Source organism: Lactuca virosa, chromosome 6, assembly GCF_052849685.1.
Source record: "Lactuca virosa cultivar CGN04683 chromosome 6, Lactuca_virosa_CGN04683_v6, whole genome shotgun sequence".
NCBI classification, from domain to species: domain Eukaryota; kingdom Viridiplantae; phylum Streptophyta; class Magnoliopsida; order Asterales; family Asteraceae; genus Lactuca; species Lactuca virosa.
In genome coordinates, this window is record NC_136431.1 from 138889645 (window position 1) to 138901577 (window position 11933).

Below are 11933 nucleotides of genomic sequence, written 5' to 3' on the forward strand. Positions count from 1 at the left end.
ATCTGTTTACTTGAAAACAATTCCCCCTCGTACACGAGTTTGTTCATTTTATAGATCTTGTTGTTGTTGTTTTTGGAAGTCACATCAAGAAACCATGAACGTTGACGGTCTGAATTTTGTGAACGTTTTGCGTGAAGCCTTATGTGGTTTACAAGATGGAGGAGAAATGTGTCAGCCTAGGCATGGGAGAAGATTGCAAGGTCAATGGGTTGCATGACTTTGTTGGTAGGTCTGATCCTGAAGTTTACTTGGATTAGGAAAGAAAGATCGACCAAATCTTTGAGTTTAAGGAGTTGGAGGACGATAAGTGCTGTAAAGATGCAGTTCTGAAGTTGAGTGGAGGAGTATCGCTGTGGTATGAGGGTTTGAAGAATAGAAGAGCTTGTGAGGGTAAAGAAAAGATTACCTCTTAGATATCCTTAAAGCAGAAACTTCGGAAGAGATATGTGCATGCTCATCATATATCGACCACATATAGGAGGATAGCGGATTTAAAGCAAGGGAAACTAAGTGTGGGAGAATACATTAATGAATTCGAGAAGTTATTGTTGCTTGGAGATGTTGAGGAGGCTGACGAACAGAAGATAACATGTTTTATGCATAGCCTGAATTACAACATCTTAGGTACGGTGGAACTTTATCCATGTTTTGATTTTGACATGCTTTGTAGTCTGAGTTTCAAGGTAGAAGCGTAAGGGAAGGCGAAGTACATTACGACAATGTTAGTCGAAACATTGGGAATCGTGCAACAAAACATGTAAATTTATGTGTACATCTAGTAACAACCATAGTCACTTACGAACTTGTTTCATACCATACATCAAGAATCATGTCATCACACGGAAGTAACCAGCATACCGGCGCAACACCCGTTCTACAAATAGACCTCGCCACATTCCAAGCCGTTGTAGCATCCGTCGTGACAGCCATTATGCCATAACTTAGCGCTAACAACAGGAACGGAAATGAGAACGGTAACCATAGTCCCAATCAAGGTGACAACCAAGGACACCAACGAGGGTGCTCCTGTAAGAACACCCAAACTTCAAACCTAAGAACTCCCACGACAATGGAGGGGTACTGTCCAGGAAACAAGAGTTCTGGAACAAGAAAAAGGGTCATCCGACTCAAGGACCTACCAAAAGACAATAAACTGTGGCAGCCCATACCACCATTGTCCCTATTACCTCAATACCGACGAAACCATATGCTGGGACTTTCCCAAAATGCAACAAGTGCAACTTTCATCACTATGGAGCCTGCCGAGAGATGCACTGCCATAATTACAACAGGAAGGGGCACACCGCCCGTTTCTATAAGGCACTGGCACAACAAACCACCCAAGCCGCTAATACTGGGGTGAGCCAGGCTTGCTACAGATGTGGGGAGGCGGGGCATTTCAAAAGGGAGTGCCCAAATACTAGAAACAAAAATGCCAGAGGTTTCGGAAAAATTTCAACAATAGGACATGAGGAAGCAACAAAGGACCCAACTGGGATTACCGTTACGTTTCTACCTACATAACTCATATGCATACATACCTTATGATAACGATGCGGAGAGGAGTTTCGTGAGCCATAAATTTGAGCATGTCCTCAAACTAAAACCTCAAACACTTAATGAAACATTTACCGTAGAAATGGCTAACGGGAAGACCGAAACCAAACAAGACAAATAGATAGGATACTCTCTAATATCATGTGTTATGAAAAGTCATGTATTATAACAAGAGTCTCTTGTAAAGAGAGTGTGACACTTATGTATAGATCTATACGGGACTGACAATCCCACACCTAAACTGTTAGCTACAGTTAGACCGACAGGTCTGGGGTGACAAATGTCGTACCATTCCGATAGCTGAAGAACGTCGTAACAGGCCACTAGTCGCTAGCATGGTTATAATAACTCACAAGGGGTATTAACAATACATTTGGTTTACGAATATATATATATCTTCAAATGGTTTTATTTAGACAAAACTACATTACACTATTTTCTAGTACAAAACAGTTTACATTTCTGGAAACATGCATTCAAATGGTTTTATAAAGATATAAACTACATTATACTACTTCAAAGTACAGAAATACTTATACATTTTTTGTCTTAGGGATCCTAAGACTACAATTCACATTAAAAGAAAATATAGGATTTTCTGGAAGAACACACTATCATTTTAAAGGAACAATGGCATATATTTCTCATACAAAATGCTTATGACCTCCCCAACTTAAATGTTGACACTTTTTCAAAACCAAGTATTCTCAGGGAATCAGTAGACATGTACCCACACAGATTTTGTGAAGATGGAGCGTAGCAGTGTCAGGTCTATTATTTTTATCATATGTTTTTGGATTCAAACAAACAATGAATCGAACTCAATGTAAATATTAAATTATCAATATGATGGTTATAATGCTTTGATCTCTATTATTCAATTGTTATGATACGGTACATGACGTCATCCGCCCCCGGACGTTTCCGCCGTTCCGGTTTGGGGTCTTACAGATTGGTATCAGAGTATTGTTTATAGTGAACTAAGTATATCAAACCATGTAAGATATACAACTATAAATACAATGGGACTAAAACGTTCTGGCTAAGAACTATACTTTTAAAATATAATAGTAGTTTTATAAAAGTATACATACATGCATACATACTAGAAACAGTATCATAATTAGAACCATATAAAAAATATTTAGATGAGTTAAACACTACGATTAAGCCTAGGCAGTTATGTAATGATATATGGGATAAATATAGCCTGATATCAACTATATTTATACGAGATATGACCAACATGTGTTTATGAATGGTCGTGGTGGGCAACGAATCTAAAACTTACCAACCCTATATACTAAGAAACTCTAGAATCAAACATCAAGTATAAAATACTATAGGAATATTTTTCGAATATTACAGAATCATACCCTTAAGCCTTTCATGTATTTCCTATACCCCTATTCTCGCACAGACGACATGACCGGATTTCACCCCGAATCAACTTAATGTTTTGACATCTATGTTCTAGTTTGGTAACTTAACATTTATACAATACCTATCACTACCTACCATCATAAGTACATTACGACGATGTTAGTCGAAACATTGCGAATCATGCAAAAAAACATGTAAATTTATGTGTACATCTAGTAATGACCATAGTCATTTACGAACTTGTTTCATACCGTACAACAAGAATCATGCCATCACGCGGAAGTAACCAGCATACCGGCGCAACACCCGTTCTACAAATGGACGTCGCCACATTCCAAGCCACTATAGCAGCCGTCGTAACAGCTTAGCGCTAACAACACGAACGGAAATGAGAACGGTAACCATAGTCCCAATCAAGGTGACAACCAAGGACACCAGCGAGGGTGCTCCTGCAAGAACACCCCAAACTTCAAACCTAAGAACTCCCACGACAATGGAGGGGTACTGTCTAGGAAACGAGAGTTCTGGAACAAGAAAAAGGGTCGTCCGACTCAAGGACCCACCAAAAGACAACAAACTATGGCAGCCCATAACACTATTGTCCCCACTACCTCAATACCGACGAAACCATATGTTGGAACTTTCCCAAAATGCAACAAGTGCAACTTTCATCACTACGGAGCCTGCCGAGAGATGCACTGCAATAATTGCAACAGGAAGGGTCACACCGCTCGTTTCTATAAGGCACCGACACAACAAACCACCCAAGCCGCTAATACTAGGGTGAGCCAGGCTTGCTACAGATATAGGGAGGTGGGGCATTTCAAAAGGGAGTGCCCAAATACTAGAAACAAAATTACTAGAGGCGTCGAAAAAATTTCAACAATAGGACATGAGGAAGCAACAAGGAACCCCGCTGGGATTACTGGTACGTTTCTACCAACATAACTCATATGCATGCATACCTTAGGATAACGATGCGGAGAGGAGTTTCGTGAGCCATAAATTTGATCATTTCCTCAAACAAAAACCTCAAACACTTAATGAAACATTTACGGTAGAAATGGATAACGGGAAGACCAAAACCACACAAGACAAATACATAGGGTACTCTCTAAACACTAAAACAACCAATTTTTCCAAATCGACCTAATGCTGGTTACAATAGGAAACTTTGACGTGATCACCGACGTGTTTTGGTTAAGTCCTCACCATAACAATATCATGTGTTACGAAAAGACTGTTCGCCTTAACCTACCGACTAACAAAACCCTTGTCATTACGGTGACAAATCTGGCACAACCCTCAAATCATCTCTTATGTCAAGGCTCAAAACTATCTACACAAGAAGTACCACGCCTTCCTAGCCCACGCTGTAGATGAGTATCAAGAAACAAAAGACATCAAGGATGTTCCAAAAGTCTGTAACCTTCCCAAGGTATTCCCAGAAGACCCTGCGGGAATACCACCCGTACGTCAAGTTAAGATTAAATTCGACTTAAACACAGTAGCTATGGAAAACGTAGTTGTAAATACTATCTCACCCAAATTAATCACTTCACTCATGTTTGAAACTAAGGACCCATGCTGGTAATCTATGATTACTAAGTGTATACGTTAGGGTTATAAATAATTAAGATTCTACAGACTTAGGATTTGTGATTTCCTTCAACTCTTGTTTCCTTGTTTGGTTGTGGTCTTAGGGTAGAATCGCTTATTCGACTGTCTTTTCATCTTGATTTTATACGACTTTTATACAAGAAACGATTATGGAAGGACTAGGGTGGACACACTACCACTTGGGCGACCGTAGACAAATTAACCAGACCCACACACTTCCTAACCACCAAAGCCACAGAGAAAAGAGAAAATTTGATAGGAACGTCTTACAAGGAGATTGTGAAACTGCACAGTGTGCCACTATCTATCGTCTTAGATAAGGGACAATCGATTTGCCTCACATTTTTGACAGTCGTTACAGAAGTCCTTGGGAACTAAACTCGACATGAGTACAGCGTACCATCCCCAGACTGACGGGCAAGACGAGAGAACTATTCAGATGCTGGAAGACATGTTGAGAGCTTGTGTGATAGACTTTGGTAAAGCTTGGGATACCCACCTACTACTCATCGAATTCTTATACAATAATAGCTACCACACTAGCATCAAGGTCGAGCCATTCGAAGCCCTCTACGGACGCAAGTGCAGATCACCTCTGTGTTGGGCGGAAGTGGTTGACACACAACTAGCAAAGAGGCAAGTTCCTGACAGCACTCTCACCGACTCTGAGATCATAAGGGAGACAACAGAGAAAATCGTCCAAATTCAGGAATGACTAAAAGCATATATGGATCGACAAAAGAGCTATGCAGGTAAACGACGAAAGCCCTTGGAGTTCCAGGTTGGTGACCGCATTCTGTTAGAAGTCTCACCCTCGAAAGGAATGATATGTTTCGGAAAACGTGGAAAACTGAATCCAAGGTATGTTAGACCATTTGAGATTCTTGCTAGAATCGGCCCGGTAGCTTACAAACTTTGACTACCCCAAGAACTTAGTAACGTACACCCCACCTTCCACATGTCTAATCTGAAGAAGTGTCTATCCGACGAGACTCTTGTAATCCCACTCGATGAAATCGAGATAAACGAGAGCCTACACTTCGTAGAGGAACCTATGGAAATCATGGACAGGGAGATCAAGAGAATGAAACAAAGTCGTATACCAATAGTGAAGGTCCGCCAGAACACCAAGCGAGGACCTAAATTCACTTGGGAACGAGAAGACCAGATGAAACAAAAGTACCCACATCTTTTCCCTAGTTCATGAGTAACCACTCTAGAAATAATTTCGAGACGAAATTCCCTCTAACGGGGGGATAATGTGACAACTGGCTATTTCGGGTCAACGAAAGTCAATTAATTCAGCAAAAGTCAAATAGTTAGACAAAACATATTATTTCATTTTTCTTACACCTTTCATTTGAGGTTTTCGGTTTTGAGACCCAAAAACTAGACCGAAAGCACCTTGGTCGGAAACACTTTTCGGCCGAAAACAATCAAGACCGAAATCAATCAAGGCCAAGATCACATGCGAGACCGAAATCCCTCTAGACCGAAGAACTTAGTTCTCGGTTTCACTTGGACCGATATCAAGGTGATTTCGGTGAAAATAGGCCGAAATCACAAATCTTATCCGGTGACACTTTTTCCAATGAGATAAATTACACTTACCAATGCAAGCATCACATCACTTTTACCCCCCATATACATAAAATTAGGCCGAAAACACCAGTCATAAGTCTCATTTCCATCTTTAAACTCTTACAATTTTCTCTTAAGAGCTCAACTTCGTACATCTTCAAGCTCGTACGTTTTATCCCCAGCAACATCTTCAAATCTTCATAACTTTTGCCCAGAAAAACTTTCAAACACCCCCAGGAAACAAAACACTTCAAGTTATTTCTTAGGAAACATTGTAAGTTTCCTTGTTAAATCAAGTATTTTATACAACACTTACATGTAGATTCAACTAACTTATACACATTATCGTGTATTAAATACTCATAGGACACGACACCTTCAAGTGTTCTAACTTGAAGATCATCCCCACCATTTCGTTATCCAGCCAAGAACACACTCGAGGTGAGTTCATACCCCAACAATTTTCAAGATTTTTCTATGTTTTAGGGGGGTGGGGGGGAATACAAGTAAAACACAAGAAAACTTGAGTTAATATACAAACCATTACATATGTTATTCTTACAATATATATATATATATATATATATATATATATATATATATATATATATATATATATATATATATATATATATATATGTGTATATATATATATGGGTACAAATTTGATTACAATAATAAACTTTATAAATATAGTTTGTAAGACTTTAATCCTTTTGTAATATGTTGAGCAAAAGGGTATAATTATATAAAAATACATATATAATGATTTCATTCCATTTTATTATCATAGTAAAAATGATAATGTACATACAAAGGATTTTTCAATACAAACGAAACATTTTTAGAAACTATAATAGGTATAGTTTATGGGACATACACTCTATTTTACCATTTCAGGATACAATACAACAAATAATTATTTAAAGGCATAATTATTTTACACCACGTAACTATTATGGAAGGATAATACTTCCACATTACAAAATGGATTTTTATTATACTACACGTAAACCGTCGATACAGCTTTGTGAGACATTTGGCTTCACCGTACCTACGAGAGTACACACTAAAGTCATGTATTATAACCAAAGTCTCTTGTAGGGAGAGCGTGACACTTGCGTATAGATCTATACGGGACTGACAATCCCGCACCAAAATTGTTAGCTACAGTTAGACCGACAGGTCTGGGGTGACAAATGTTGTACCATTCCGACGCCTGAAGAACGTCGTAACAGGCCACTAGTCGCTAGCATGGTTATAATAACACACAAGGGGTATTAACAATACGTTTGGTTTACGAATACATATATATCTTCAAATGGTTTTATTTAGATAAAACTACATTACACTATTTTCCAGTACACAACAGTTTACATTTATGGAAATATGCATTCAAATGGTTTTATAAAGATATAAACTACATTATACTACTTCAAAGTACAAAAATACTTATACAGTTTCAGTCTTAGTGTTCTTAAGACTACAATTCACTTTAAAAGAAAATATTGGATTTTCTGGAAGAACACACTATCATTTTCAAGGAACAATGGCATATCTTTCTCATACAAAATGCTTATGAACTCACCAACTTAAATGTTGACACTTTTTCAAAACCAAGTATTCTCAGGGAATCAGTAGACAGGTACCCACACAGATTTTGTGAAGATGGAGCGTAACAGTGTCACGTCTATTATTTTTGTCGTATGTTTTTGGATTCAAACAAACAATGAATCGAACTCAATGTAATTATTAAATTATCAATATGATGGTTATCATGCTTTGATCTCTATTAGTCAATTGTTATGATACGGTACATGACGTCATCCGCCTCCAGACGTTTCCGCCGTTCCGGTTTGGGGGTGTGACAGATTGGTATCAGAGCATTGTTTATAGTGAACTGAGTATATATCAAACCATGTAAGGCATACAACTATAAATACAATGGGACTAAAACGCTCTGACTAAGAAGTAGACTTTTAAAATATAATAGTATTTTTATAAAAGTATACATACATGCATACATACTAGAAACGATATCATAATAAGAATCATATAAAAAGTATTTAGATAAGTTAAACATTATGATTAAGCCTAGGCAGTTATGTAATGATATCTGGGATAAATATAGCTTGATATCAACTATATTTATACGAGATATGACCAACATGTGTTTAGGAATGGTCGTGGTGGGCAACGAATCTAAAACTTACCAACCCTATATACTAAGAAACTCTAGAATCAAACATCAAGTATAAAATACTATAGGAGTATTTTTAGAATATTACAGAATCATACCCTTAAGCCTTTAATGTATTTCCTATACCCCTATTCTCGCACAGACGACATGACCGGATTTCACCACGACGACCCCTACTACCCTGCCATCGCAGCCAACAGATTGAATGAGGAGGATCCAGAAGTGGATCCTGGAGGGTACCAAGAAATGAATTTCGAGGAAGAGAAAGGCGTTAGTAAGATCGTAAATAAACCTTAGCCCGTCAAGAGCAGGCATGAGACCCTTTCACCTCACTCATTCCAAGATACGCCCTCCCGAAAGACCGATGTAACCCGAATCAACTTAATGTTTTGACATCTACGTTCTAGTTTGGAAACATAACATTTATACAATACCTATCACTACCTACCACCATAAGTACATTACGACGATGTTAGTCGAAACATTGGGAATCGTGCAACAAAACATGTAAATTTATATGCACATCTAGTAACGACCATAGTCACTTACGAACTCGTTTCATACCGTACAGTAAGAATCATGCCATCACGCGGAAGTAACCAGCATACCGGCGCAACAACCGTTCTATAAATGGACCTCGCCATAATCCAAGCCGCTTTAGCAGCCATCGTGACAGCCGTCATGACACAGCTTAGCGCTAACAACACGAAAGGAAATGAGAACGGTAACCATAGTCCCAATCAAGGTGACAACCAAGGACACCAACGACGGTGCTCCTGCAAGAACACCCCAAACTTCAAACCTAAGAACTCCCACGACAATGGAGGGGTACTTGTGAGAACAAAATAGATCTAATGCGCAGGGACAAGGTTTGATAACTCAAACCTTGAGTGAATGCTTAAGATCAATGTCTGCTTACTAATAATTGTTCTAGTCAAGCCTGGAAAGACCAGTCAAGTCTAAGTTAATGTATTCAACAAATGATCAAGTCATAAATGAAGAATGAGAATGAATGATCAAGGTAAAGCTAATAAATGAAGAACAAGAAGAATGTTTGAAAGAAGTTTGAAATAAGTTAGTAAATGCCAAAAGTTGAGTGAATGATCCGTATTTGACTTTGCATTGAAAGCTCCTATAAATACGAGTGAAGGTTACAGTGAATTAACTAGAAAACTTACATAGGACTGGACAATAGAAATGTTTCTGACATTCTCATTGTCTAATATTACAAAAGACTAAGTCCTATGAAATGTCACATCAATACAAATACAAACTTAATAAATGCATAAAGACAAAATATTGTTACTCCGGATCAGCATCCATTCCGGACATGAGAATCATTCTGGAATGTCTTCACCTTCGCATCTTCTTCTCTTCCAGTCCGGACAGATTCCGGACCACTCATCACAATTGACTCCGGACCATTTATTTCGGAACACATGTACTTCAGAATTCAGACTTAGGATTGCTAGAGGTTCACTTTCAGGTTCCAACAATCTCCCCCTAAGTGAACTTAGCAATCCATCCAATTATACTGCTTCTTTCTTGATGAAAGTGTAAGCTCGGAACAACCATTCTCTGACTTCAATGTACTAGGTCAGTTGACTTACAAACTTTGCTTTGAGCTGTTCCGGAGCTTTAGACTTTGACGCACGAGAGATGAACTTCCGGAGTGCTTTGGTCGGGACTAGGTGTTTGTCAAAGACACGGAAAAAGTCCTTCTTGTTTGTCTTCCTGGTTGTGTAGACAAACCCTAGAACCGGGTCATCGATTGGACCATCTTCAAGCAGATCAGCTTCCGGAAGAACATAAGTGATCTTCGCAACGAAGTCTTCAGTTCCGTAGAGATGAGCCAGCTCATAGTCGCATCTGCAAAATTCTGCGACGTAATCTTTGAGGAAGCTTAGAGCAGCATGAAAAGCACCCATGTCGATATCGTTTTTTTTCATTCCTCGAAAGTGAGCAGCCAGAGTCGGAATGTCGTTCAGATTCAAGGAAGGGAAGTCTGCATCAGTAATTGTCCGGTAGGTAGGCTTGTTCCGGAAGATGTGAAATCGAAATAGTGGACAGCTGAGTTCGAATTTCACTAGGATTTTTCTTGCAAATCCATGGACTTTGTTGATTCTTTTTCTAGTCCATACTTCCTTAAACGGTTGAGCATTCTTGGAGTAGAATGTCTCAAGCCTTTCTCTTTCCGTCCGGAGGATCACTTCCGGATCTTCATTTGGGTGAAGAGGAGCAAACTTGATGTAGTACTTGATGTAAGGAGAGAGAGGAAGATCGAGCTATTCGGAATCGTTGGTGGCAACATCGTAGTATATCTACGGAACGATTTCGAGATCACGGAGTATGCCTTCACGGCAAAGAGGAGATATGCCACACATCAGATCATGATTGTCCTTAAGAGCTTGGATCCGGATGTTGTCCTCCAGAGCCTTGTTGATTTCCTCCTGAGACCATCATTGTTTTTGCTTGAGAGGATGTCCGGGGTGGAAAGCTTGTTGTTCAGCAGTCATTGGCATTTTGCCTTTGTCTCTTTTTAGTGCGGCCATGATGACCTTCACATTTTCATCCACCACAAATTCCGGAGTAGGGTTCGGAAGAGGGTCTTCTGGAATGTCGTCAGGGATCCGGAGTGGAGAGCCCTAGTCTATTGCAACAATTTTTGGAGCCGGAATAGGTGGGAGCATAGAAGGAGTGGATCGAAAGGCTTCAGCTGTGAGGAAGGATTTGGCTTTGGCCATTTGAATGGCCCTTTGAAGAACATATGGTAAAGAGGATGGTCAAGAGGTTGCGGACCATATCCTCTCCTCTTCCTCAGTCAACACCTTTGGGAATAGCTTCTTCGGAGCTTCGAGGCCTAGAACTCCTTTGGTGACATATTTTTCTTCTTCACTGTCTTCTTCATCATCAGAGGAAATTCCTAGAAGTCCGGACACAACTTCGACTTCATCGTCGGAATTCAAGTCTTCATCTCGGAGTGTGAACTCCGAGGCAGGTTTCCATGGTCGACTTGGACCTTCTCCCCCTCTTGCATCGGTGGATCTCAGAACTGGTGCAAGTACTAAAGATTCCTTTAGATCGTCAAACTTGGAGAAGACTTTCTGAAGGCCCATGTTGAGTTGAAGAGTGAGGGTATCATATGCTTCGGAAGTGGGAGCTTGAGCAGCAAGGTGATGGAACAGATGACCGAGAACAACTAACATCTCATCAAACTTTCGATTCGGAACATCAACGATGTTCCAAGTGGATCAAAGTAGCTTGATGAGGACTTGTTGAATTATAAGGTTCATCTCATCCTTCTTCTTGATCTCCTTCTCCAGCCTTTGGATTTGTTTCTCATGACGAACATGGGTCTTCTTAATAAGATCGTTGGTAGGAGACACTAAGTCGTCATGGACTTTGAGCATAGAGGTGATTGTGTCGAGATAGTGGTCAACCGAAGCATCATATTTAGCTTCAACTTCTTCCATTGAATGCTTGAGTCGGATAGAGATCAGTTGATCAAGTTGGGCTTCTTGTTCCGCAATTGAAGGTCCGGACTGTTGTGAGAGAGACTGAAGGATGGCATCGAGTTTGGAATCAAGTCTGG